Below are 14,390 nucleotides of genomic sequence, written 5' to 3'. Positions count from 1 at the left end.
ATCTTAATACCGCAACCTGACAAGGACAGTATGAAAAAGGAAAACTACAGCCAGTCTCACTTCTGAGCAGGGACTGAGAGACTATGGAACAGAGAAACGTGTCCTGTCCTGTGTCCCATAACTGAGAGATGGGTTGATCCTAGGATATACTGAGATTGTCTACAAGTCAGTAAGGAAGAGACAACATATCTGAATGGGTATTTCACAAAAGAGAATATTCAATGGCCAATGAAAATATGAACAGATGCTCTCTACTTCAGTAATAATTAGGGAAATGCAAATTACAATCCTTAGATGCTGTTATAGAATGGCTAACCTAACTGACTGATGATGATACCTAGTTCCAGTGAGGATGGGGAACGAAGAACTGTCAAATGTTGCTGGCGACTCTGTATACCAGTGTGCCCATTTGTCATCCTGTCTGGCATTCTGTAATAAAGTTGAACATACACTCTCCTGTGACAGACAGTTCTCTTCCTGGGTAAAGGTATGCTTGTGTGTGTGTGCCATGGGTGATGCATTCAAGAATGGTCTCAGCAGCCTTATTCATAACAGTCCCCAAATGAAAGCAGCCCAAGTGTTCATCGATAGGAGAAAAGAAAAATAAATTCCTACAGGAGAGCACTGAATAGTAACAGGGGCTAGGGAACTTGGGTGAGTAAAAGAGCAAATCTGAACGTGGTGCATCCCCTGGTGTAGACAAGCTTGGGTGGGGAGAAGTCACACCAACATGGAGAAGATGAATTACTCCACATCAGCAACTGTCTGTGATTCACACACAAAAAAACTCTATCTTGAAGAATTGTCATTTAGTGGAAATCCCCTAAGGATGTAGGATTGTTCCCAACTTAATCTACCTCAAAATCTAATCATCATGTGGGTCCACCAAAGTCTAATCATCATGTGGGCCCACTACAAGTCTAATCATCTTGTACAATCTACAAGATTGTACAAGATTGAAGTACAATCTTGTACTTCATCTGTTTAGCTCCTGAAAGAATTTCCTTTCCACATTGCATTCCACTGCTCTCTCTCTCCAGGAAGGCAAGCCTTTGTCCTGGCAGGTGGTTCTAGGGCAGGAGATGCAGAGCTGGTGGGAGAAGAGTCCTTAGAGACACAGCTGGGTTTGAGCTCCTGCACCACTTCTTATCAAGTTGTAACTATGGGAAAATTACTTAGTTTATACAAACTGCAGCGTCCTCATCCATCTATAGGCATGAGAACCCACACATCATGAGGAAATTAAATGGGGCCATGTCTAAAAAATGGCATGCACAGGAAGATGCTCAAATGGAAGCTATTAGTATTTCACATTGATGGATTCTTAACTAAGTTCTGTTTTAGAGTGTATGTTTCAACCTTAACTCAGACATTGTCTTCTCTCCCCACTAACTACATTAAGAATCCCAAAAGTGACTTAAGTGTTTCAGATCAAGCCTTGCTGGACCAAGGAAGCTGGGCTCATCCCCACCTGAGCTGATCAGGGAAAGCATCTGTATCGCTCACGTGCAGGCTGATTTCACCCAAATACAGGCTGAAGAGGAAAGGAAGAAAGAAGAGGGCAGGGAGGAGATCAGGGCCAGAGGGCAAGATGAGTCCTCTGGACTCTTTTGAAAACTGGGTTGTGACGATGGAGACAGAAATGACTATACGTGTGTGTTCGTAGCCTTCCTATACTGGACTAGCCAGAGGGGATTTTCATTGCTAGCTCTTTGTCTGTCTGCTTGAAGGGGACATGTGCCTGGGCCGGCTCAGTTCCCAGGTGTCTATTTTGTAGAATTAGAAGATGTGCATGGCAACACAAACTGGGTCCTGGGGAAGACAAAAGAACAGGGGCAGACGGAAGAGAACAGTAGAGGGAGACAGCAGGCTGGGTGTTGAGGGAAGTTTCACTTGGACTTGAGAATGGGAGGAGGAAAGGAGTTTGGGGAAGCAACTGATGATTTCAGAGAACATTTTTCCAAGTGGCAGAGGTAATCATACAACCACAAAATGGCAAATTCGGGGGTTAGAACCAGTTGTGAATCCCTCACCACAGTCCCTTTACAGCTTTGTCATTTTCTGTAGGACACTGTTCTGCATGGTGTGGGCCCAGCTCCCACTCAGAGATGCACAGGACCCATGCTCACGGATAGGTTCTCCTGTGGGGAATCAGGCCTGCAATGTACCTAAGCCGCTTTGAGACTTGCTTTTGCTAAAACTCCCTCACCCAGAGTTCAGGCAGCAAGCCCTTGCTGCATATCTATAAAGTAGCTTCCTGAAGTCTGTGCTAATTCTCCCAAGGACTGAAGTGTAACCAGACCTGTTACTCTTGTTGTTCCCTTGCATTTGCAACATTTTTCAATGGACTGAATTTGCAAGTTTGGGTCCTGGCAGCCCTTGGGTGCCCCTTTGTCTTAATCCTTATTTGTGCTTTATGATGTGTGTGTGTGTGTGTTATTTTCTTAATGTCGCATTTGAGAACAGCAAATAGTAGGTTTCACAGGCTTAACAACTGTGATTGAATTCAAAAACAAAAAGGGGGGAGGTGTTGGGAACTGCCCTGCCTGGTTTCAGAAGCTGTAACCCCCCCATGACTAAGGCTGAGTGAGCGACCTTCAGACCATAAGCCACTAAGGAGACAAAGCTTATCTTCCTGGCAGGGCTGCTGCCTTCGCTCCTTTTTCTTCACCCTACCTGGTCCCTAATTCTTGGTCAGTTAGCCAATGATGGGTAAGATTCCTCAAGGAATGAACAACCTAAGACAGGTACAATCACAGGGAGCCCCAGGGAAGGACTTGGGGGGCTATAGCAAAAGAAGGTGATGGACCCTTGCCCCTCCGCTTTGACATAGACTGAGTTCTCATTCCACCTGTGAGAAGTCTCCTAATCTCTTGGCTGCCTTACTTCCCCTGCCTGACTTAAGCCTGAAACAATGACAGAGGGTGGTGCAGCCCTGTGCTGGAAAGGGTGGGTTCCTCGGGTGATCAGGCCTAAGAAAGAATACATAAAATCCTGTAAAACCTGCTTTGCTAAGAATGCTCTCGATTAAATAATGATAAGGGTCCGAGCAGGAAATGAGTTTGTTTCCCAAAGTTTTGCAGCCCTTTGGCTAACAGACCCTGACTCAGAATAAGCCCTTGTAGTTCTTTGTATGCTCTCTATGGTTTGATCCTTACTGCCTGACAATGATTAATGAGCTTTATCTGTATTCCTGTGCAAATTGAACCCAATAAAAGCGTGTTAATACAAGGGTTGCCATGCTCTCCCCTTGAGAGAGTAGCCGTGCCATCCCTTTTTCTCCATAGGACTTGGTAGTCTGTGTGAATGTCTCTTGTCTCATCCATAACGCCGAGGACACTGCAGGCCAGTGTCCGTGACGGCTGGTGCCCACAAACAGGAACCCAGGACTACAAGCCATCATTGTGGACAACACACAGGCATGCATCAGCCCAGGTAAGGGCCAACGACCCCAAGTGCTTTTCAGGGAGGTAGTAGGGTGTGTTAGATTTCAGAGGAAAAGTGTTTTCCTCCTAGGTCGCCCTCTCTTAGGACCACTTTGCAACTGTACCTTCTTTAGTAAGCAGGAGCCCTGCCCTCTCTCCCAAACTTTTGCCACAACCTCGAGAGCACAGGTTGAGCAGTGAACAGCCGCAAGGGCCCTTGCCGCAATGCTGTAAAAATACCCACGAGCTGATCCCCAAGGCATAACCCCCAACTAGGTCTAGGCTTGCGAGAAAGAGCAAAGATTTTCCCTTTAATCAGCTTTAAAAACATCAACTAGTTACAGGACAGTTTATAAGTATCTCAGCAAATTTTCTTTTAAGTCACCTCTTGCGGTCCTTTTGATTTTGCCTTTTCTCTCCATCTGCCTGCATAAAGAAAAGTGGATAGTGAACGAGTGTTTCGGTTTCGACTGGACTCCGAAGATCGCTTTCCAGGAGAATTTAGTGTTAGTTCCAGGTTTTGTACGAGAGCTTTTGGCATTTTCCAAGCTCGGAAGACAAAAAGCACTTCCTCCCCTTGGCTCGAGAAATCGGGTGTTCCCACGTGACTCAGAACCGTGCAAGGGTGTCTGGTATCAATTCCTGAGATGTGCAGGGGCCTTATAGGGACCTCCAACACCACTTAGTCTCACTTCTGGCTCATCCAGGAAAGTGCGATGTGAAGGTTGATCACCTAGCACTTTGAGCTCCCCCTTGCAGTCTTAAACTCTTGGGGAAGGACCTGAGACGCATAAGAGGGGTTGGGTGCGAGGAAAATCTGATACCCCTTCCCTGACTGTCTTCCACCAACAGCACATTTTTGACCCACTACATTCTTTTCACTAGCAAGAAATAGGATCTGAGGGTGCAGGCAGAGTGAAAGCAAAACTGAAACTAGTTTGGTAATGGCTGTGCTTGTTGCAGGAGGAATTTCAGAAAAGGTTCTTTTATTTGTTCAGGAATTTATTTAAAGGTTTCTAAGGATCCTCAACCATGGGGAATGATCTCTTTAAGGAACAAGAGCAATGTTTTAGGTTTTAGTTCAGCAGCTTTTGGGGGGCTGCTGAATGTCTCCCTGATAAGGGATCTTTGGACTTAGTTATTTAGGAAAAAGTTGGGCAGAAGTTGAAATAACATCAGGTGGTGTGAGATAAGATTCTAAGGTTAGTATCTCACTCCCTCCTTTAGAGGATTTAACTTGAAAATACTGGTTTGCTTGAATTTTGTTTTTGTTTTTGTCTTGAAAGGAACAGCTGAGTCTCAAAATATTTTGCTAAATCTCTGGTAAATAGAATGAGATCTCTAACGTTGTTACATCATAAGGATTCTACTCAGAAAGAATTTAAATTGATTGTTTGAAGAAAGAAAAAGATCTCACTTCCCTCATACAGTAAAAAGCACAGGAAGAAAAATAATGAGAAAATGTGTCTTTTAACCACTGTGAGTCCTCCTTATGGAGGCCCAGGGACTGCTTTAGTCCTAGGAACAAGGCGTGTAGAGCTTAGCATCCTCCCTCCCTCTTCTCCAGCCTCCCTCAAGTTGTCAAGGGCACTAGACAATGAGACAGCCCACTTTTGAGCACGCTCAAGGAATGCAATAATCAATAAGAATTAACAACAAAAAAGTAAATTTATTTGCCAATAGAGAAAAAAACTGATTCTGAAAGTTATGATCATAAATTGTCAATCTAAAGCATGCTGTAATTGGGATGGGGGGTGTGATATGTTAAAAAAAAATATTAAGAATCCTCCTTGTTTATGCCGGAGCTGTGACCCTTTATTGTAAAAATGAAATATAGGTATACTGTCTCCTGGGGAGAACCATCCCTTCTCCATGGAAGACAAAGTACCATTTTTTAACTCAGTACGTGTAAACACTGATCCTTTCCTTGGGGAAGAACTGGCTATTCTCCTGGAGGGAATGGTTAGTCAATTGAGTCACAAAAGGCCCTTGGCATGTAACCACTTTTGTCTAAAACATATTTAAGCAGAGCACCTCCCCCGCAACTTTCTCACTTTCTTTGAAAACTCTGAACCTAGGAGGTACCAGGTCCTGAGAGCAACAGGGCAATTAACTTGCTGCTCAAACTCATTGCAGCTTGTAGAAACAGCAGGGGCCCTGTCTATCCCAGCAGACACTTACTCAGGTGCTCCACAGGCCCCTCCCCTCACCAGGGAACCTGCAAAGAACGTTAGAGCTTGAATCCATCAGCCACTTAGGCTGTCCACAAGAAACCAAGACTAATAATGGCCTAGAATATAGTGCATAAGCCACTCAGGCTTTCTTAGAACAATGTGGAATTTGTCATAAAACAGGTATCCCCCAAGAATTTAACCATGCTGGCAATATATATGTCTAATTTATTGAATTGTGATGATAATTTAAAGTCACCTTTAGACAAACGCTTTGTGCAAAACAGGTCTGCAGTCCCATACCCCTTTTTCTTATACAAAGACCCATTAGGGGAAGGAAAATGGCCCAGTTGAACTATTAACTTGGGGAAGAGGGTATGCTTGTGTTTGCTCTCCAGAATGACCTTTGGAACTGCTGGCGAAGATGGTGAAGCCATATCACAGAAAAGGCTTCCTTGGCTGCACGGACCCACCTCCACCCCACTGGACCCTCCCAATCCAGACTCCTTCAAGCTATGTGTCACCACACTCCAGGGGAATTCTGGCCAGTACTCCTGGAGCCATAATCAACATCACCTAAGAGGGACTTTTCTACCAATTTAAAAGGACAAATTGATAAATTGTAGCTAGAGCTACATCAGCAGCTGCAGGACATTCAACATTTAACCAAGCAGGAGGTTTTTCAGACCCTCCATGATAACTTTGGCTGGCTGAAAACCCCCCAAAATTGGTTTGACAGAATTAACCTGAGAATGTGAGTCTTTGGAGTCACTAGTTGTTTACTGATTCTAATAATGCATTGTGTACTTTGATGCATTTGCAAATTATTTTCCCAGGGTTGCATAAGAGACCAGCAAGTAGCAAGTTTTGTGGGATCTATAGTGGTCCTAACTAAAAACAAGGGGGGAAATGTAGGAGACCATTCTGTGTGGCGTGGGCCCAGCTCCCACTCGGAGATGCATAGAACGTACACCCACAGATAGGTTCTCCTGTGTGGAATCAGGACTGCAATGTGCCTAGACTGCTTTGAGACTTGTTTTTGGTAAAACTCCCTCACCCTGAATTGAGGCAGCAAATGTTTACTGCAAAATAACTTCCTAAAACCTGTGCGAAACCTTCCATGGACAAGTGTAACCAGTTCAACCACTCTTCCCTTTTAATTTGCAAAAATCCTTCTGTGATTTGATTAGCATCATCAGCTCCTTTGTTTTCTGTAAAAGGTAACCACCTAAAGTGGACCTGTGCATAGTAAATGAGGACCATCATGTAAAGTGCCAAGAAACCCAATAAAGGCCTGTCATTGTGGAGGCTGTGGCTTTTGCTCCCCTTGACAGAAAAAGCCATGCTGTTCCTTATCCTCTACTGGACTTGGTAGTCCATGTGAATGTCTCGTGTCTCATCCACAATGTGGCAGACCCCATGAGCCGGGGTCCGCATCAATTTTCCCCCAGTGAAACCCCACTCTTCTCAGTCATCAGTCATGATCCCTTCCCACTCCCTCCAGTCCAAGGCAACCACTAATCTATGTTTTGTCTCTATGGACTTGCCTATTTTAGGCATTTTATATAAATGAAGTTATACAATAGGTAGTCCTTTGTGACAGGCTTATTTCATTTAGCATAATCTTTCAAGGTTCATCTGTACTGTAGCAGGTATCAGTACTCGTCGTCCTTAGTGCGAAATAATGTTACACTGTGGGGCTGTACCACACTTTCTCCATGTATCAGTTGATGGACATTGGATTGTATCCACTGTTAGATAATTTGAATAATACTGGTATGAACATTCATGTACAAGTTAGTATGAACACGTGTTCATTTCTCTTAGGTCTACAAGCAGGAGTGGGACTATGAGTCACATGGTCACTATGTTTAACCATTTCAGGAATTGCCAGACTGCTTTCCTCAGTGACTGCACCACTTTATATCCCCACCAGCAACGAGGGGTTTTCTAGCTCTCCACATCCTTACCAATGCTTACTACCTATTTTTTATTATAGCCATCCCAGTGGGTGTGAATTAGTATCTCATAACTTGGATTTGCATTTCCCTGATGGCTAATTGCCTGAATTTCTATTTAATTATGGTGTTTTTTAGATATAAAATTACCGAATTAAAGGTACATTTTAAAAGTCCATATGTAGTGCCAAACTGCTTCATTATTTATACCAATTTTACTCTGCCTGGAAGTATATAGAACACTTGTTTTGTAATACTTTCATCAAAATAAATATTATACTAAAAATCTTTGTCAATTTAGTGGAATTGGAATTATTTATTTAACCCCATTTCTAGTGATACTAAAGTTTTGCAATATATAATTATTTATATGACTTTAGTGAGGTAATATTCTTTGTATATTTTCCTATTGAGTCTTAGTTTTTGATTTGGAAATTGTTAAAATAGTTAAAATTTGTCCTGAATACCTTATGATAGAAAATGAAAGTTTTTGGGTAAATTATCACTACAAAATATTTTGAGAAAAATTAATATTTCAGAGTCCTCACAACAAATAAAGAGAATAATCAGTTCACAAGTATTAAAAAAGATTTAGAAAATTTAAAAGTTTATATTTGGTTGTTTACATAATGTTAAATACTATACAAAAGGAAACACAATAGGAGAGAATGCTTCAATTCCATGAGGCATCAGTGCCTCAATGAATCTAACTGAAAACTTGATGATACTTTATGTTTAATGTAATGGAGAAAGTTAGAAGAGGTAATTATTTTGGGGGTTGATCCTTTCATTTAGTTTCTTAGGCACTTTAATTGCACTCATAGAAATAACTGGAGCTTCTTCCTTCCTTCCTTGCTTCCTTCCTTCCTTCCTTCCTTCCTTCCTTCCTTTTTTCTTCCTTTCTTCCTTTCATGTTGCCCAGTGTTGATCTCTCAGTGTTTAATTGTATTTAAAGAAATTTCATGATAAAATCTAGGTCTGAATGCTCGATTGCTATTTGGCTCGCAGAATTCTTAAACAGAAGTCACTGAGGTGTAAAGTGCACCCCCAGCTGACAGTGCTTCCAGAAGGCGGAGTGTAAGAAGTGAGCTGGTGGATACTCAGTCACCAGCTCCAAATCTCCCCCTGGCTGTTTAATGCTTACAAGTTAGAATTACTCACAACATAAGTGGATTACAAACATCTCCAGTTTCTCTTTAGGAAGATCTGTGGGCTTAGCCAAAACTGTAGAGTAGTTCTGAATATATTACCTTCTGAACTTAAATTCTCTTTTTGTAGGCCTAATGAGTCTCTCCTACTGCCCGGAGTTTGTTGTTTTATGTGGCTAAAGCCAGGGGGAGCACAGAGACATATAAGCTGGACGATGGATAGTATGTTCTTTCCTTTAAACTGTCTTTAAATAGCTAGCTATAGATCTAAGAAACAGGAGAAAACTATTTATGTTTACATATACCAGATACGGAATCGGGAAGAAGGGCGCCAGAAAATATCCTACGCTCAGGGGCATAAACCTCACTGGTTTGGGGACACGTGCTTTATGAAGGGCATAAGTAATGGGCCCCTCTTTGTGCCTCTCTCTGCCACCTCATCTCTGCCAGTTCCATTTGGTGAGGGAATCTGCCAAGTGTTCCCGATGTCAGGGAGGTGACTTAAGAATGCTGAGGAATAAAAAGTGTTTTCAACAGTGCTCCTGAGTCAGGGTCCTGTCATGGGTTGAATTTTGTTCCCCAAAAAGATTTTTGGAAGTTCTAACCTCCTGGTACCTCAGAATGTGACTTTATTTGGAAATAGGTTCTTTGCAGATACAAGTAGCGACATTTAGATGAGGTCATACTGTTACAGGGTGCAGCCAAGAGTGGGGACCCCAAATAGGCATTTGAAATGGGGTCCAGAACTTAAGGTGTCCAGGAGATTTTAAGATGTCTTCACCCCTTCCCCCACAGGTGTGGGTTGGGGGAAGGGACAAATGGAGCAGGGCCTTTGAGAGCTGTTTCGCATAGCAACAGCCTTGCAGCTAACCTCTGGTGTGGTCATGTAACATATCTATAGCCTTTGGCTGGTCGCTTAGATATGTTAAATAGCTGTGGCCACGCTCAGAGCCTGGGGAATGGAAGTAACTACCCCACAGATGGGACTGGGAGGCAGGTCCCCTGAGTTAACAGCGCCTGCGTGGGAGCTTGGAGAAGATTGGCTCCAGGACATGGGGCCACACCTGCCCAGACTCTTAATGGCAGTCCAGTAAAGCTGGATGGGTATGAGTTCTGGCATGTGAAGCCGAGTGTGGGAGGAGTCGGAAATGGGGCTGCAGAGGAAGATGGGTGTGGGGATTTAAACCGAGGTGCAGCAGCTTTTGGAGAGAGAACCACACAGCTTTAGCAGAGTGAAGACTCCCTAGGCCCTAAGGGAGAGAATTACACGGCCTTGACAGGGTGGAGACTCCCACAGCCCTGAGAGGGAGAACCACGCGGCTCTGGCAGAGTGGGGACTCCTGTGGCCCAGGGAGAGAGGAGGACCACGTGCCTTTGCCAGAGTGGGGGACCCCCCCCAGCTTTAGGAAGGGGAACCACCACCTGGTTTTAGCAGAGATCCCGGTGACTCAGCTGAGGGTGCCGGGAACCCAGGGAGGTCTCCCAGTTGAGATGGAGTACTAACTGGGAATAACCAGAGGACTGCCTGAGCCATGGATTTCTATTTCCTTTCCTGAGATACGGTACTCTGGACTGGGCAAAGGGGGAAGGAAGGAAGGACTGTGTCTGTTTGTGGGTGTTTTAAGGGACTTTAAGATTTTTGATGAAGACATTAGGTCACTACTTTAAGTTTGTATAGCATTAAATAAACATTTCCTTTCCTTTTCACGAATCTCTGGCATTGAGAGACGTCTTTCGTCGGGCAGCGGATATAACGAACCCAGGGGCTTCTTTCAATAATAGTATATCGTCCCAGGCCCCCCTTGTTTGTTCTGTAACAATACTGGAATAGAGTGGGCCCTTAGTCCAATATGACTGGTGTCTTTATAAGAGCAAAATTTAAACACAGGCATGCACGGGCGGTAAAACACCATGCGATGACACAGGCAGAAAGTGGACTGCAGCATCCAGAAGATAAGGAACCCCATGGATTGCTGGCTGTCACCAGAAGCTGGGTGAGAGGCACAGAATAGACTCTCCCTCGCAGCCCTCAGAAGGAACCAACCCTGCAGACACCTGGAATTTGGACTTCTCACCTCCAGAACTGTGAGAGAATGAATTTCTTTTGTTTCAAGCCACCAGGGTGGTAGTAATTTGTTACAGCAGCCCTAGCAAACTGATACAGGCCTCAAATCTCTAGCCAAACTGCTTAATAATTTTGTCTCAATTTTGTTTCTTATAGAATTAAAAAGCTAAATAATACCTGTCCATTGTAATGATCCAATGGGCTTCTATAAGGGAAAAGTTTAGTTGCCTGAGCCTTCTGGCCTGGGGAGAATTTCCAAGACATTCACTCTCTATTGCCCCATCATGACCACTGCCACTTGGAGACCAGTGGTCTTGGACTTGAACATGCATCACAACTACCTGGAGGGCTTCTTAAATCACAGATGGCAAGGCTCTACCCTAGAGTTGCTGTCTAGTACGTCAAGGGCGGGGCCTCTGTAATTCACTAATTTAGTGAAGTCCCAGGGCATGCTGCTGCTGCAGATCTGCAGACCACAGTCTGAGTGCCTCAGGTTAGTAGGCCCTTGGGGAAGGTTTAGGGGAAAAATAACAAAGTCGGCCTTGGAGGGAGTCCTGAAAGGGTGGAATTTCCAACGTGGCAAACTTTCTGTGACTCGGTCTGGAGAGAAAATTGTATTCTTGAGAGGGTGGTGTTTTAATGTTAATTTAAATGTTTGAAACACTGTTTGAAAATAGTGCTTTATAGGTGACCTACCACTGGAGTCAGCTTTATACATGTGGGCCAGAGAACATGCAAGTTGTGCACATGTAATAAAACTGCCAGTAATTTCTTAAAAGGCAAAGAAAACAAGGGTCCCAAATAATCAAAGATAAGTGATCTATTTAAAGTATATAGAGTATTTATACTTTTGTTCCTTTTAAAGTGTATTTTGTCTTACTAAAAACTAGTAAATTAGAATACATTTTTTTCCTATATAAATCTGATGCTGACAGAATATTGGAAGGTTGTATTCTGCAGTCTTCATATTGTTGCTTTTTTTTTTTTTTTTGCTAAACTGAATTATTTCTTTCTCACTAGGCTTTTCTGTAATTAAGAGAATGTGCCCTTGATGTGACAGAGTAGAATGCATACTTGACTAAGGAATAGCTTTTCTCTGCATGGCTAACTAGATACTAAAATAGAATTTGGCCTTTTAAACACACGCTTTAACAGGCGGACTAGCCAGATCCTATGTTCGGGGTTAACAGCATGCCTTCAGAATACCTAATGGCAGTACCCATCCAGGAATAGATTGAGTAAGCCAATGGTGAAGATGCCCTAATGATTACAGTTAAGTTTGTTCTCATTCTAGACATGGATGCTGCTTTCTCAGAACCCAGTTGCTTGACATTTATTTATTTGTTCAGCTGTCAATTCTGAGGGGCTTGGGAGGTTCCAGTGCTGGCAGCTTGACACATACTAATCAAATAAACGAAAGGTTTGATTTGTAAATGAGAATGTCAATGTCTTACAGGCAGAATTGACACTTACTAAAGGACTACATTCCTTGTCACTCAATCTGTCCATCCTTGTCTGAGAAGGAAGCCGAATAAAGTGCTTAGCAAGAATGGTAGTTGCCTAGATTGCTGTTTATGAGCTGCTAGATCTGAATAAGAAATAGAACTGACATTAGAATATTATTGCAGGGGTTGGGGTGAAGGGGATATATCATTTAGAGTGTGTTGATTGCAAGTAACAGAAAGCAATTTTAGCCAAATGAACAAAGGGAAATTAATGGGAAGGTCATTGGGAACACTCAGAATTGACAGGAACCTGGAGGTGTAGGCTTGGGCGCAGTCAGGGAGCAGCAACAACGACCATTGAAATTCTGTTCTGCTCAGCTACTTCCAGGCTTTCTGGCCCCCTACTGGATATAACTTTTAAAAATATCATTCGTCAGGCTTTTAAACTTTAGTTAGTCTATATCTAGTGGGTGTGTATATGATCTGCTAAGAGTTGTAAAAGTAAACATAAGACCCTACACTTAAAGAGCTAAGAATCGGATACTATATCTCAGTATCTACAATACATGTTAGACCGAGGTCATGGCAGAGGTGCACAATGAGGGCTGCAGGATTCCACAGTTAGAAGGCTGGAGAAAGACTTCAGAGGAAAGGCACTGAGGATGGGCATTGGCGATGGCAGGAGTTTGCTGGGGAAGTAAGATGCATTTCACATGGGAATGTAGATAATGAAAGAGGCCCAGATGTGAGTCTAAAGTGAGTCACCCACTTGAGTGAGGCCCCTCCTCCTCCTGTGATTGGGTCAATAGGGTTTATCTAAATGAAGAGCAAGTTTTATCAGGAAAAGGCCTCTGCCCTTTTGGGGTTGGAGGGCTGTGTGGGAGAGAAGGAAAGGTAAGGGGAAGCAGAGAGAAGGACCTACACATTCCACCTCCAAGAGCCAAAAAAGTGTTTCTCTCTGTGCATCTGTTGTAGGGTGGTGTGGTAGGTGATAAACCTGAGGAAAAAGATAATGGCCTTTCCCTTGATTTCCCATCTCTAGGAAAGAAAGGGCTTGTGAGCCCTGTCCATGCTGGGTAGGGGTCCAAGGCTGGGTAGGGGCCAGTAGCATTCAAAGGCACAAAATCTCATGTTAAATGCTAGTCACACCAAAAGCACTGAGTCCTCGTACTATTGAGTCCTGGCTATTTCAAGTGAAGGCTGTTGAGCATCAGCCCAATATGGCAAGAATACAGCAACGGTGGCAGTGACAAATTGTTCTATCTTCCTTTCATTCATTCCCATCTATATTTATCAACAATGACTGGAGGTTCTTCCCTGATTTGAGGCTAGAGGCAGGAGTAGAAAAAGTAACAATGAGTAAGTCACTTCCTTTCATTGCTTCGGTTTTCTTATCTGTGAAACAAAAAGTTGGGGGTTGAATGCCTTAGCTTTGCAATGTTTCTTGTGTTTAATGAGCTTACACACAAAGTTGGGAGCATGCTGCACTTTTGTGGGCCAGAGGGAGGTGTCAGGGGCTGAAGGGCAAAAAGGTGAGAGTTGCCACTTGTCCTCTACATCTTGGGGACAGGGGCCTTCTGAAAGTCGCCAGGGATGCAGGGGCACTGTGCAAACCAGAGGTCTGGTGCTTGCCAGAAACTTTGTCACAATGCATGGAGAAATAGTGCATGAATGATGTGATGGAATTATTGCTGACCATGAATTTCCTGCTCAATTAGTGAGGTGGTGCAGTGTAGGGGTTTCATTTAATTGGAACTTTTTAAAGCAGATCTAGGTTCACCTACCACTTTACACTGACGTGATCTCAGGACAGGAGAGGGCAGCGTATTGAGTTACAACCACCTCTTATTAAACAAGATGCTTCCTCGCTGACCTTAGATTTCCCTTTTCCTACATTGTGCTTCTACGTGTCTCCACAGAGCCACTGTCCTGGCTTCTGGGCAACCCGAGAGGGCACTCATGTTTGAAAATAACTTTTTAGTGCCTGGTGCATTCATCCCTCATCCCTCTGTAATTAAGTCACAGTAACTGTCTACAAGAAATGCTTTTTGAATTGCTGGCCTAGAAACTCCTTGGAGTTCAAGGTCCTGGCATCTCATCTTCCCATTCCCCAAAACCTCCTCCCAGGATGCCTGCTAATAAAAGGGATGCAGCAAAGTTAGAACAGGGAACAAAGAC

The sequence above is a fragment of the Phyllostomus discolor genome, chromosome 3, assembly GCF_004126475.2.
Source record: "Phyllostomus discolor isolate MPI-MPIP mPhyDis1 chromosome 3, mPhyDis1.pri.v3, whole genome shotgun sequence".
NCBI lineage: Eukaryota > Metazoa > Chordata > Mammalia > Chiroptera > Phyllostomidae > Phyllostomus > Phyllostomus discolor.
Note: the sequence above shows the minus strand (reverse complement) of the source record.